Source organism: Berghia stephanieae, chromosome 2 (genome assembly GCF_034508935.2).
Source record: "Berghia stephanieae isolate SIO BIC M18660-M18661 chromosome 2, UCSD_Bste_1.3, whole genome shotgun sequence".
In the NCBI taxonomy this organism is placed as follows: Eukaryota; Metazoa; Mollusca; class Gastropoda; order Nudibranchia; family Aeolidiidae; genus Berghia; species Berghia stephanieae.
Genome location: NC_088361.1, coordinates 21298012 through 21313553, shown reverse-complemented (window position 1 = coordinate 21313553; position 15542 = coordinate 21298012). Strand labels below are relative to the sequence as shown.

Here is a 15542-nt window from a genome sequence, read left to right as displayed (position 1 = left end):
ACCAGTGGGGAGTGAACCTGAGACTCTGGTTTTTGGTGTTTTTCAGCGAGTTTCATATAAAAGCAATTACTTTTTTACGAAATCCAACGAAACCTGGCAATATCCGACAAAGTTATTGAAGTAGGCAACAGTGGGGGATGATCTTGAGATTCAGGGAAGTACACTTGTGGGGAGTGAACCTGGGACTCTGGATTTTGTAAAAAAGCAATACCAAGGGGGAGGGGGAATTACTTTTTACGAAGCCCGCCACAACCCGACAAAGTTATGGGAAGTAGGCAGCAGTGGGGATTGAATCTGGGATTTGGACACCGATGAGGATTGAACCTGGGACTGCGAGAGGCTGGTACCAGTGGACAGTGAGCTCAGAATGTACTTTTATTTCGAAACCTACTGAAATTGCCAAAAGTTATGAGAAGGGGGCACCATTGGGCAATGAACCGGGATTCAGGGAAGTGCACACTGGTTGGGAGTGAACCTGGGACTGTGAGAAGAGGTTATCAGTGGAAATGAACCTGGGACTATGGAAGATAGATACTAGTGGGAAATGAAGCCGGACTATGGGAGTTGGGTACTAGACGAGAATGAAGCAATTACTTTTTTACAAAACCCACCGAAAAACCATAGACTTAGGTTTACTCCCCAATAGTCTACACTTCCCTGAGTCTCGGGTTCACTCCCCCACTGTTGCCTACTTCCTTTCCATAACTTTGTGGATATTGTCGGGTTTCATAAAAAAGTAATTGCTTTTTTTACGAAACCCAGTCCCAGGTTCACTCCCCAATGGTGTACACCTCCCTGAGTCCCAGGTTCACTCCCCACTGCTACCGACTTCCCATAACTTTGTCGGGGTTCGGCGTGTTTTGGCAGGTTTCGTAAAAAAAGAAACACCCCTAAAAATACCACCTGTATTCAGAAAATAGATGTCAATTGTAGTCTAATAGTTCATAATCTATTTAAATCATTTATTAATTATTATTATTATTATTATTATTATTATTATTATTATTATTATTATTATTATTATTATTATTATTATTATTTATTATTATTATTATTTATTATTATTATTATTATTATATTATTATATTATTATTATTATATTATTATTATTATTATTATTATTATTATTATTATTATTATTATTATTATTATTATTATTTATTATTATTATTATTATTATTATTATTATTATTATTATTATTATTATTATTATTATTTATTATTATTATTATTATTATTATTATTATTTATTATTATTATTATTATTATTTATTATTATTATTATTATTATTATTATTATTATTATTATTATTATTATTATTATTATTATTATTATTATTATAATTATTATTAATTATTATTATATTATTATTATTATTATTTATTATTATTATTATTATTATTATTATTATTATTATTATTATTAATATTAATTATTATTATTATTATATTATTATTATTATTATTATTATTATTATTATTATTATTATTATTATTATTATTATTATTATTATTATTATTATTATTATTTATTTATTATTATTATAACGTAAATTTTAATATAATACGGCAATTAATTCACGGAAGTACATCGCTCAATTAATAATGGCAGAAAGTCTGGCCACATATTTATAATGAATCGGGTTTGTCTTAGATGACCAAACAAACAAACAAACAAACAATAACAACAACAACAACAACAACAACAAATGAGACAAACAAAAAAAGCAAGATTTTAAAAGGTAATAAACAATAGAAGAGCACATCAATGAAAAACAACAACGAGATTATAACACATAAAAGATATTCGTAATAAATCGATAACTGATTAAATTACTCGAACTACTTGATTAAAAAAAATAATAATCATAATAATGATGATGATGACAATTACAACAACAACAACAATAATAATAATAATAATTGTAAGTAAGTAGAAATAATATAATAATAATAATAATAATAATAATAATAATAATAATAATAATAATAATAATAATAATAATAATAATAATAATAATAATAAAAGAACAATAGTATAATATCAACATTAAAGCATACTACTAGCAAATAAAATTATTAAAACAAAAGTTTAAAAAATATCAATAGACAGAAGGAATTTTTAAAATATTGGGGAAAAAAAAAAAAAGTTATCCCTGCCGGGATTTGAACTCTCGAACCTTAAGCTCAGAGTCAAACAGCTTATTTCCACCAAGCCATGGTGTCACTGAACATTTAGTGACATTTAATCATGTGTATTTAGATATTTAAAAATGTATTTGAATACCACTCTTACTTTGATATTTTGAACTATGTTAATTGCACTATAGCAGAAATTAAAAAATTACGATCAAAATATTTTTACAACTTTGAATCGGGCTGTCAGTTACTGCACGTGTTCAATCTGGAAGTAGGTCAGTAGTTCGACCGAGATTGTCGCACTTTTCACTCTCTCTATAAAAAAGAGTTCCTTGTGGATACTGAATAGTGGCAAAGCACTATTCAGTATCAGATACTGAATAACCACTTCCTAAAATAAATTAATATGCACGAGGCATGTATCTCCACCGACGTGGGTAGAACTAGAACGCGATTTACTAAGTACACATAGCTAGATTTTGGTTGTCCGGTTAGGAAACGTTTTATAGTAATTCAAAATTGTCAAAAGAGAGCGAGCAAGCGGTGACTGCCGCTTATATAACGATGACAAACCAGATATGACGTCACAACCACAAACGGAACATCATGACAACAACTCACAACAGCCTCGATCGAGATACTACACACCAACACACAAACACACAACATAAAAAGGGATATCATTCCCTACATCTTACTGGCTACAGTACATTTTACGCAAATTTTGTCTTTTGTCCCCATTTATAGGAGACACATTTACCCCACTAATGTCCAATCATTCAGTAGTGCTAAAATAGATGTAAATTGCTTTGAGTACGTTTAATGGATATTGCGCTATATAAAATCTCAAGTTTTGTTTTGTTTTTATACATCTCAAAGTACCTGATCTATGTCAGATCGAACAAATCAAGCTACCGTATCTCTGCTATGTGGACAGGATCAGAAAAACCCCCACAACAAAACAGAAGAAAACAACAGCAAAAAAAAACTCCACTCTGAACCGATATCAGTCGACTCCAAAGCGGTCATTACGCTTACTATGTTATACTGATTGTAGCAAAAAAAAAGTACAAACAAAACTGCAGAAAAAAAATAGATTGTTTGTCATAATATATATAATATATATATATATATATATACACGTTGGTAATTCTATCAACCATCTGCTCACCTGGCTATCAACTCCATGACGTTCCCCAGTACCGATTATCGATCAGAAAAGAGACTAACCAATGTCAATTCAAGCCCAGCTCTTAGAATTAGATCACAAGAACCCAAGAAGTAGAGGGGTGTGTGACACAATCTTTCCGTTTGTTGATATGACTGCTGAGAGTCTAAGACCGTGCAAAGCAACTTCGCGGTCCAAAGCTTGTGTTTTCGGAGTAGTGTTTACCTAAGTCTTAGTCACCTCTAAATGATATAAATGATGCCCTCGAGGAGTATTGCAATAAAATTTGCTATTTTGGTAGCTATAATGTAAACAGTTAACTTAATGATTGATAATTATTTCTTTTAAAACTAACTCACATTGAATGAGTTATAATAAAACTGCGCTCTGAAAATTCATTTTACATCTCTGAAACTATTGAGCTTTAAATTTTTTTTTAAATTGAGCTTTATATAGCGCAATATCCACTAAATGTGCTCAAAGCGCTTAACAATGGGTCCCTGGTCAACAGCAACATTTAACATGTAGGACGGGACATGACGCCTGTTTGGCAATATTACAATCTTTCGGACAAAGACAACGCTGTTAACGGCCAGGTACTCATTTTACACCTGAGTACGGTGAGAGAATGTGAGTAAAGAGCCTTTTCCAATGACTTAACTATGAGCGAGCGCGAGGCTCGAACCAAGGACCTTCCGATCCGAAAGCGAGTGTCATACCACTAGACCACATAGCCGCACTATTATTGGTAGACTAGATGGTGTATTGAAAAATCAGTAGCTTTTGATTCCAAGAGAACGTGTCGACTATCTTTTAAACCACCGTGATTAGTTCATCACGAAATGGTGCCTCTTGAATATTCATAATATTATCTAAATCTATGCCTACTTCTCGTTCGTGCGACTATGTGGTCTTGTGGTATGACACTCGCTTTGGGATCGGGAGGTCCTGGGTTCGAGCCTCGCTTGGTGCATAGTTGAGTCCTTGGAAAAGACTCTTTACTCACATTCTCTCATAACTCATAGTACTCAGGTGTAAAATGAGTATCTGGCCGTTAACAGCGTTGTCTCTGTCTTTTAAAAAGTTGTATAATCGAAATCGCCTAACAGGCGTCATGTCTCGTTCTTTATATTACGTGTTGCTGTTGGCCAGGGATCCTTTGTAAAGCGCTGTGAGCACGTTCAGTGGACATAAAACCTCAAGTTACATAATTTTTATTACAAAAAGGAGAACCTTCCACGACAGAGGTAGGTGCGGCTATATGGTCTTTTGGTATGACACTCGCTTTCGGATCGGAAGATCCTGGGTTCGAGTCTAGTTGAACATAGTTCGAGCATAGTTGAGTCCTTGGAAAAAGGCTCTTTGCTCACATTCTCTCATCGTACTTAAGTGTAAAATGAGTACCTGGCCCTTAACAGTGTTGTCTCTGTCGAAAAAAAAAATTTGTAAAATCGAAATCGCCTAACAGGTGTCATGTCTCGTTCTACATGCTACATGTTGCTTTTGGTCAGGGACCTTTTGTAAAGCGCTTGAGTGCGTTTAGTGGATATTGCGCTATATAAAAGCTCAAGTTTTAAGGTCATAATGGCTCAGTTGTGGACCGTTATCGATACCGGGTGTAGTCGATTTTTTTTTTCCGGACACCCCCCCCCCCCCCCCCCCCCCCACCTACGTCTTCATTGCGTAGCTGGTCAATCAGATTTAGAGAAAATGCGTTGAGATAGATATCGAACGTTTCAATTTTCAAGGAATAGCATGCAATTGTAAATGTCCGTTGAACGCAACAGAATTTATATAAACCCCCAATTCCATGAACTTTTTAGCTCTGAGAATGAGAAACTAGTTCAATGGTAATAGGCTTCAACAGTCGTAACATCACTTCCCTCGTAATGACGCATCGTAACTCAGTAACTGGTTCTTAACTATCGGAACAATGGCGGACGCCCTTATGAAATACATACTTCTACGACAAGCAGAAAAGGGTATCCCGAGGAGAAACACATTATAAATCTGATCATGTTTGACTTTTATACATTCTGATAACATTCCAGCACGAAGAATTAAAAAAGTACCCATTTACTTTGTTTAGAACCAAGCTGTTTGTTGCCGGGCGGACGTGACATCAGACTATTGAATCCTATTGTTGATTTCCATAACAGAATGCAAGCCTTCCTTTTTACACTATCTTCTTGGCAACATAAGCACATCGTTGACTACATTTTAATACGCTAAAACAGCATTTTCTTGCGATTATAAACGTATAGTCATTATCTTAGAAAATTGTAATGCACTTTAATAAAATTTAATTAAATAAGATAACTTCACGACTTCCGACAAGGATCTTCCGTGGGTTTGTGACAAAAATGAGAGGGGACGGCGGAGATGAGTCAAAAAGAGAAGGAAAAGATCGATAGATAGATAGATAGATAGATAGATAGATAGAGAGAGAGAGAGAGAGAGAGAGAGAGAGAGAGAGAGAGAGAGAGAGAGAGAGAGAGAGAGAGAGAGAGAGGGGGGTAACAAGGAACAATTAATATACTTGTAAACACAGGTTCTACGAGCTGAAGTCTTAACGATTTTCAACTCTTATTTATAACAGGCCATAGATGGTCAATAAACTATCACAATGTTTATAGATTATTCAGTTATTCAATGAAAATAAATGTTATGCCACGTAATTATGTTTTCATTGGGAACGTGAGAGATCTGGCCCGAAATCATCTTTAATATTCATTTCTATCCATCCTCACGAAAGCAGTGTCCAGTTTTTTTGTTATTTTTTTTCAATGTAATATTTGAACACCCCTACCCTCCCCGTCAATATATCTAACCAAAATGGAAGGAAAATCTAATACAAAAAAAGGGAATTTTATACGGATTTGACATCGGAGTCAAGTTTGCTTTTAGACAAGATATGAAGTGAGTAGAAAAGTGCCAGAAGACAATAGAGAATAAAAAATTTTCGCGGCGGTGGTGGGGTTTGAACCTGCGACCTTATTGGTACGACAACTCCGCCTGGCAGGTGAGAGCGTGGCTCTACCGTGTGAGCTATCCACGAACACAAAATATTCGTTTCAAACCCAAGTCATTTCTAGATCCCTCTCTCACCCACTTCTGGGACCGCCGATTCGTTCGCCCACCACCATCGCGAAGTATTTTGACCAGCAGTTAAGCTTAACAGCCAATATTCTCAACACAAACATATAACATAGAAACGATTGAGACATTGAGTATGCTCCGGTGTATGGGGTGAATTTTTAATTCAGAAAAGTGAGTGGAGCAGGCACTTATGTTGGTAACAACAAGATATGAAGTGAGTAGAAAAGTGCCAGAAGACAATAGAGAATAAAAATTTAGACAGCGCCTTTCTACTTTATCTTTGAGAGTTTAAAAAAAAAAACGGAGGACGTTTCCCCGCGGATAATAAAATAAAATAAAATAAAATTCCCGTTATTCATCACATGGGGGAAATTTGTCACTACTGTCTATTCCAAGGGAAGGCCGGAATAGCCCAGGTGTCAGCCGCAGTGCAGCGCCGCAGAGTGACTCGGGCGAGGTGACTTGCTTAAGGCCACATAGCAGAGCGGGTATTCAACTCGGTATCTTTCGGGTACGCAGCAAAGACCGCATCACTGAGCCCCGTGAATAATGGGAATCGAAAAGAGAAATACATATCGTTCAACTCAAATAATGCCACATCCCATGTGTGCCGTCGCTTGTCCATCATAGATGTTTACATCTGAGGCTTGTCTCATAGGCGAGCTATAGCTCGCCAGTGAGACAATTTGTCCCGATCCACCAGATGGCGCCACCAGTCTTTGGCAATGGCTCGCCTGTGAGACGGAGTGCTCGCCAAATCCGTGGCTAAAATGGCGACGTGGTCACGTGATGCTTTTTATCGATACCAAAATAGTATTGACATTGGGTTAAACTAGATAAAATGGCTTTTTAAGAATATTTGACATCTATATTTGGAGTTAAAATGGAAGAAATAAAGGATTTGATAAATTTAGAGTATGGCAGTACCTATGTGTCCTCCATGGGTGAACCATCGCTGTAAATAATTAAATATATTGACTACTGTCTCGAGTATTATTGGTATCGATATAATTTTTCCGCCAAAACTAAACAGAAAAAAGGAGTGGAGTTGCCTCGATAATAGGTAGCTACTAGCTAGAGTAGGTAAAGCAAAACTGAAACGTGAAAGGAACATGGTCAATGGCATCAAGATGAAGAGTAAGTTTAAGCTGACGGTAAAATAATTAAGTCGGAGGACTTTTCATCCTCCTTAGTCTTAGCGTATTCAAATCTGTCACCTCCACCCCTAGGAACGATGCTTTTTTCCTTTTTTCTATTATTGGAGTTTGAGGATGTTAGCGTAAAAAACAAACAAAACAAAAAGAAAACCGCGTCTATCTTCTTAGCACATCATCACTCTGACTCTCTTCTCCACTTGTATTGCAACTAAATCTACACATGAAAAGGGAGATCTTATTAGCGGTTATGGCTATAGACTTTCATATGTCCACCAATAAATATTAACTAAAGTTTCATAGAGAGAGAGGCTTGGAGTTGAGTAGGAGAGGAGACTAGGAGGCGGAGGGAGATCAAAATCTTGGTCCCTGGCCAATTTTAGCTTCCTAACCTAATGACAATGTAAAACCGTATTTTCGTTTATGGAACTGTTTCTTTTTATGTTGAAGAGGCGAGTTTGATTTTTTTTTAAATTCTATTTATTACTTGTTTGGTTTTGCTGCGATTCAAGTTCAAATTCATATTTTCTTTTTTTTTTAAAAACTGGCTTAGCAATGGCAATAATAATACTACCCTGCCCCTCCCCCTCCTCCAGAAAGGTGAATGAAAATGTAAGCGAATTTTTGAAATTAAGAGAAAATTGAAGAACAAAAGAATGAAAACTAAAAAGGTGAGTCCTTCAGAAAGCTCCTAGTGCCAAGGGAAACAACTCAAATATTCCCTCGATTAAGCCTAAGAATAAATATAACTATAACCTAGTACCTTTAACCCTAATACTAGGAAAAACAAACACCCAAGCACCTTTACTAAAAAAACTAAAAAAAATCCGATCTCGACCTAAACCTAATATTATTATTATTAGTTTTGCATGTTTTTTCTGCTAATTTGCAAATGGCATTTACAATAACAACAAAATACAAGTGACATTCAGTTCTTTTTGTGGATTCTGTTTTTCTATTTCTTCTTAATAACATAATTTGTATTGGATATCTCCACAGGTCAGATGGATCTGTAGTGTAGTGAGTAGTGGTGAAGTTGTTTGACCCTGAACTGGAAGGTCCCGGGTTCAAATCACTTGATTCAACGGGTGATTGAATTACCCTTAATTTAAGGAAGGTTTGCAAGTTACTATTATTATATTTATATGAATCTGTAAAAATAGTTTTATAATTTTTAGATTGGCCAGTAATTCTGTGCTCGTTGACAAATATGTGGGCTGTACAGAAAAAAATTTGAACCCTGCTTTTATATGTGTGACTTACACATTGGGCAGGCATGACAATTTGAATGATGGGTTTTGACTGGAATGCGTTTTTTATTTAGTGATTTTGTATTCTGGCACTGTGCTATTATCTTTGTTTTGGTGGTCTAACTGGATTTTACGTCATGTATTCATGTTTTAACTGTCTGTTATTGGCTAAAGTTGGTTGATCATATGACCAAGAACAAACTATTCAGCAAAGATCAACATGGTTTCATGGCGGGAAGGTCTACAGTAACAAACCTACTTGAAACAATGGATGACTGGACGAGAGACCTGGAATTAGGCAACAATTTAGATGTCATATACCTCGACTTCAGAAAGGCATTTGTCAAAGTTCCACACTGGCGCCTAATCAGGAAATTGGAACAGTATCAAATTAATGATCAGACAGTCAAATGGGTCAGAGATTTCCTCAAAGATAGAAGACAAAAAGTGATAGTGAATGGAACAGCATCAACGGAGAGACTGGTAACAAGTGGAGTTTCACAAGGAAGTGTACTGGGACCAGTTCTCTTCCTGATTTATATCAATGACTTGCCAGACAATCTATCATCTAAATGTAAAATCTTTGCCGATGATACTAAGCTCTATGGAGTAGCTAATACAGAAGAAGAAAGAAACACCTTACAACAAGATTTGAAAAAGCTTCAAGAATGGTCCGAAATATGGCAGATGGAGTTCAATGTAGATAAATGTGCAGTTCTTCACCTAGGAAAAAACAACAGAGAAGCAAACTATATAATGAAAGAAAAACCCCTGCAGAAATCCAATGGGGAAAAAGACCTAGGAGTATTTATTGATAGGAAGCTAAACTTCAAGAAGCAAATTCAAGATGTTCAATCTAAGGCTAGTAAAACACTCGGAATAGTGAAAAGAAATTTCAAGAATCTGAAAACAAAACACATGACTACCATCTACAAGACTATGGTTAGATCAAAGCTGCATATGGTATCCGAAGTTTGAGGGAGACAAAGCCTGTTGAAAGAAAAAACCTACTGTGAGAGATTGAAAGAATTAAATCTCCCGACCTTAGATTACAGGAGAAGAAGGGGAGATATGATCCAAACATATAAAATAGTAAAGGGAATAGACAGGGTAGAGGCAGGATTCCTTAAACCAAACAAGAACATTCAGACACGAGGAAACAGCAAGAAACTGAAAAAAGAACGTTTTAAAACAAATGAAAGAAGGAACTTTTTTTCATCTAGAATTGTAAATAACTGGAATAAACTGCAAGAAACCACAGTATCAGCCAAAAATTTGAATAAATTCAAAGCAGAGTTGGAGATAAGCAGCACCCTAGGAAACAAGTTCAATTATAAAAATTGGTCCAATCATTAATCATCAGGAGCGAAGGAGACTACACCAAGTCTAAAAGCTCTATACAGAGGTATCCAGGTAAAGGAGGGTTTTGAACTCGAATGTCCCTTGTTTAGTGTTTTGCTCTTTTTACATTTTATGTAGGCATCCTGCATATATATTGTAGATGTTATAACATTCAGTTTTGTACATTACTATTAATGTTGATTAATCTAAATTTCAGATGGCATTCCAGTATCTGTAGTGGTGTTCGTGTTCAGCCTGGCAGCACCAAAGATGGGCATCTCAAAGGTTAAAGGGTCAGGGCCATGATTCAGCTTTAACTATAAAATCATTTCCTGGACATGATATTTGAGTGAGTAGAAATCCCATTAACATAACCTGACCCCAAAAAATGTGACCAATCTCAATGAAGCAGTATTATTTCGGGGTGACGCTTCGGAAGTTAATATTATAAGATCATTGAAATCTTGCATTTATTATTAAATTTTTTAAATTTTCTATTGCTGTTGCACGAGCTTGAGGTGCATGCACTGGGACTGAGTTCGAAGTTGCAGGTATTAAACATAGCTGCCAACCCTCCCGCAAATTGCGGGAGTCTCCCGTATTTATCACCAATCTCCCGCTCTCCCGCAGTTTTTTAGTATCTCCAGAAATCTCCCGGAAATTTATCAATTTGAATATTGAGTGTGATGAGTTGCTGGTTCTCTAGACAATCAATTGTCAACTTTTTTTTTGGCTGGTCGATGCTATGAAAGCAACAGAATCGATACCAGTAATGTGGCAATAGATTATATAGGATTGTAAAAGAATATATTGTGGTATCGATATTTTCAATTGAGAATAATTTGCTTTTGCTTATGCCCTGCCTTAAGTCTTCATCAATTTTCAAAATTTCCTAACCACAACGTGTTTCAATTGCTGAGGACGGTTTCTTTCTAATTGGGAGTAATTTGTATTTGCCTTTTATACTGCCTAAAGACTTTGTTGATTTTTAAAATGTCTAAACGACAAATTGTTTCAAGTTCTGAGGACGGTTGTGCTAAGAAAAAGAAATATTCAACTTCATTCAAAGCTGAGTATAGTGTTGAATTTCCCTGTATAGTTAAAGGAAAAGACGCCTCATTCGCCATGTGCAAAATGTGTCATTCAGAGTTTAGTGTTATGTATGGTGGACGTGACGATGTCAAGAGGCATGTTAATTCTAAGAAACATTTGATTAATGCCAAAGCTTCAACTAGTGGCAAACCAATTACATCCTTCTTTTCTTCAAATTCCAAATCAACGCCAGTGGATGAAGCTGTGATTAGGGCAGAGACTTTATTTACTTCTTTTTTATTGGAGCACAACATTCCTTTAGCATCCTCTGACCATGCTTCTAAGCTTTTCAAAGCAATGTTTTTGGTAGATAGTGTACAACCTGAAGAGATTATTAAAAGATACAGCTGTGCACGCACAAAGACAACGGCAATTGTTAAAGAGTTGGCTATGGATGCAAGACAGTCTCTGATTGAGAAGTGCAAGACCTCTCCCTTTAATATTGCCACTGATGGGAGTAATGATAAAACAGACAAACTCTACCCTTTGATTGTTGTTTCTGCTGATGAGTCAGTCAAATATGAGCTGTTAAGCTTACTCGAGCTAAAAGACAAGTCAACAGGAGCCAATATTGCAAAATTAATTCTGGATGAGTTGTGTAGGTTGGGGATCCCTTTTAGCAACTGCATGAGTTTGTGTACTGACAATGCTCGTTCCATGATTGGAGAAGGGAAAGGGTTGTATGGTGTGTTGCTGAAGGAAAATGCAGGATTATTTGCCACTGGTTGTCCGTGTCATCGCCTCCACCTGGCTGCAGAATGGGCATCAAAAGAACTCTCATTCAACCCGGAGCCATTCTTTTTAGATATTTATTACTATGTTGAGAAAAGCGCCAACAGGTTCCAAACGTTTCAGGAATGCCAGAATAGCTGTGGTACTGCAGAGACGAATATCCCTAAACATGTTCCAACCAGGTGGTTATCTTTGGGGAAAATTACAAAATGGGTGCTGGATCAGTGGGAGCCCCTAAGAAAATTTTTCAAAGATGAATGTGACTCTGATAAAAAAGAAGGAAGCAAGACTAGTGACAGAAAGAGAAATGCTCTTGCAAATCTAGATTCTCGAGTTACAAAACTGACTTTGCATTTCTTAAATTTCATGTTACCACTTTTTGACAAAACAAATTGTCAGTTGCAAGCGGAAACACCATTGATCCACAGGCAGCGCAGAATTTTGTGCAGGTTTATCAAAGACTTGATGGTTTTGATAGTGAAGCCTTGTGCTATGCTGTACAAGTGTGTGACTGATGTTGACCTGGATCAAGACTACAACCTCAAAGACCCTATGAACATCTCACTAGGAGAAGCTGCCACATCATTCATACAAGAATCAAAATTATCTGATGATAAAGTGAAGAAATTTAGAGTTTGTGCAAGAAACTTTGTCAAGGTGGCTATCAAGTACTGCCTTGCAAATTTGAAATTGACAGACCCCATCCTCTTGAATGCTGAAATTGCAGATGTGAGCGTGCGCACAACTATGTCCTTCAAGAGCGTTCAGTATTTCCTCCAAAGATTTCCTCAAATTTTGCCATCTGGGGCGAGCATGGATGATCTTGAAAGGGAATTTTTGCAGTACCAGGTGGATGATTTGTTGCCAAAGATTCTTGAGATGGACAGAGCTGATTACCAGTGGCAAGAGATTAGTACTCTAAAGGATGAAATCGGTGACTTGAGATTTAAATTCTTGCCAAAAGTCATGTTGACCATATTGTCAATTCCCCATGGTAATGCCTCATGTGAGAGATTATTTTCCACTGTTCGCAAAAATAGAACAGACTTCAGGGGTAGTTTAAAGACTGAGACACTAGGAGACATCATTTTGGCAAAACAAAGTGGTACAGAGTGCTACAACAGGACTTTGTCTTCTGCTTTGCTAAAGAAGTGCAAATCGGCCACATGCAATGCACTGAGCGGACAAGGATGCTCAGCCGCAAAGTAGATCTCTGAAGCCCTGGTGTATTTGTAAAATAGTTGTAGATAGTGTCTTGCCAACTGTATATATTATTATTCTGGATTGAGTTTTATTATTTTATTTCTATTATCGTGTGGACTATTTGAAAAGATGGGAAATGTTTTATTTGTTAGGATATCAAATGGAGTTAAATTGAGACATGGCAGTCAGTTAAATTAACAAATGCAATTGGACATACCTCTGCATTCTGGTTCATTGTTGTGCATCACGAGGAGTAATCATGTGGCTTTTGAAGAACTAGCAGCGCGTCTTCACTTCAGGTCAGTAAAAATGTAATCTCCCTGATTTTTATCGAATCTCCCTGATTTTTGTTCCAAATCTCCCTCTTAATTGAATTACCGGGTTGGCAGCTATGATTAAAGAATATTACTATTACACTCCTCTCAATGGTTTCATCTGTTAGTATTTTTATTTATTTATTATAATTTTTTTTTACAATAATTGGTTCTCAAAGTTGACAAATCCTCATTTTTATTTTTATATTATTGTTACTCTCAGGCAAATGAGCAATGAATAAATGGTCACAACACTAAACTTGGGAAAGTCGATGCAGTCAGGACGAATAATTTCTGAGCGCTGCCTAGCAGGTAACTATATATCGCTCTAATCGAGCGACATCTAATGCCTGCTAAAATAAAATAGTGTATGGATGTATGTTTCATTCCAATGGCATATGGCAGAGATATTGTTTAATTAATTGTTTGTTGATGTACTTAGATAATAAAGCACAAAGGTGATTTTCTGCACTTCTGACTGTGCAGCTTCACAGATCATATCTGGACTTGCGTTGTGCTAGTGCAGTCCATAGTTTTCGTTGTTATTGGGGAGTGCTTTAGTCATCTTGGAAATAATGTCCCAAAAGTTGTGTCATCTGCATGTGTATCACGATTTTCTATTTATAAACAAGAGTGCCGATGGTTTTCCTCGGATCTGCGGAAATCCGCGGTTTTGTAGTTTAGAGGAGGAATTTTCTCCTTTTTAAAATTACAATTTCTCAAAACAATGTGAGAGTTGATGTGTGGTGGAACACACAGGTGCAGTTTTCCACTCTCCAGAAGTTAGCTAGAGTATCAATGATAGTCTATCATCTCAATTGCTCTAAAAGTGGGGTTTAGTGCAGTAGAAATGGGGCAATCGTTCAACATTTTCCTACTTTTTCACTTTTTGTCACCACCAGCACTGAAACAAACAAAAATTCTGGGCTTTATTACACATGGTGCTTGAGTTTTTCATCAAATTTCTTTGACGCATTGATCAATGATTCAGTGTTCGATTTGGATTGATAGCCTATCAGAAGATTTTCAAAGTAATCTTGTGTTCCTCTGCTTGGGTTTCAACAAGGGTATCTCAGCTGTAAAGCCTTTTTTATTCCACTTTGGCAAGAATGATTGAAATTTGAGTTAATCTGTTTTTGTCATGGGTGTATTTTTCTAGAATTCGAATGATGGATTGGTGGTCCCAATCTAAAGTAGTCAGGATTAATCTCAATAGATTAATAGACTGCTCATTTATTTAGCACTTATCAATCTAGGGGGATCTTTGGCTCCATATTTCCAAGCCTTGTTTACACCACCATTTGTACATCGTCACCTCTTGGTTATTCATGAATAAATGCTGATTTCTCTAGATTACTTTCGTTATTAACCAATTGCCATTTTTTTTCCTCAGATGCTTGTCCCTATCCTAGTACCAGACATTTTACTGATGAACAGCGAGCTGTTCCTGCTCAGAAAAATATAGATCACAAGAATGCCACATATAGTGTGGTCATGAGTGGACAACCATCTTTGATGGAAGGAATAAGGAGCTTCATGGGTTATCAGAGGTTTTTCAACACTGCTTACTCATTTGAATTTCAACACTAACAGGAGATGATTCGTTCTGTACTGTAGATGAAGTTTGTGATTCAATCAAAACGTTATATGTTGTGTACAAAGTTAAAACCATCATCTTGGACATGGAATTGTGCAAAGTTGACTCAAGGAGTTGTTACCTAACACCAGCATAGTCCTGTGTCAGTTCCTTGTTCATCAGCATTTCACAATAAAAAGCTTTGAGGACTTGATTCTGAAAGGAGAGAAGAGATTTTAAAAGCATGTGTTGTTGTAACTCAGTAGAACAGTACAATGATTTAAAACTTGGTTTTTTATTTAGACGTTGGCTATTTTTATAGACAATTGAACTCCTTGTTACTCTGTTGGATTTGATGTTTTCATCGGGAGTTGGGAACTTTTGGAAATTCAACAAGTTTAATTGTAAAACATTTGTTCTCAGCAGGAGGTCAGGATTTGTAAAGATGGGAGGACAGTGCTAGCAGCTTAATTG

At 36.3% G+C, this 15542-nt stretch overlaps 1 long non-coding RNA gene across 3 annotated transcripts; it reads left to right on the top strand.

The window, feature by feature from the left end:
• Nucleotides 1-7440: 7440 nt before the first annotated feature.
• LOC144964474 (uncharacterized) lies at nucleotides 7441-15533 on the top strand. Of its 3 annotated transcripts, XR_013643848.1 has the most exons (5): nucleotides 7441-7543; nucleotides 8560-8677; nucleotides 10369-10500; nucleotides 13716-13804; nucleotides 14886-15533. It is a non-coding gene; the product is annotated as an uncharacterized LOC144964474 (long non-coding RNA). The 3 variants fall into 3 exon arrangements; XR_013643850.1 differs by lacking the exon at nucleotides 13716-13804; XR_013643849.1 differs by lacking the exon at nucleotides 8560-8677 and having other exon boundaries at nucleotides 7447-7543.
• Nucleotides 15534-15542: the final 9 nt, after the last annotated feature.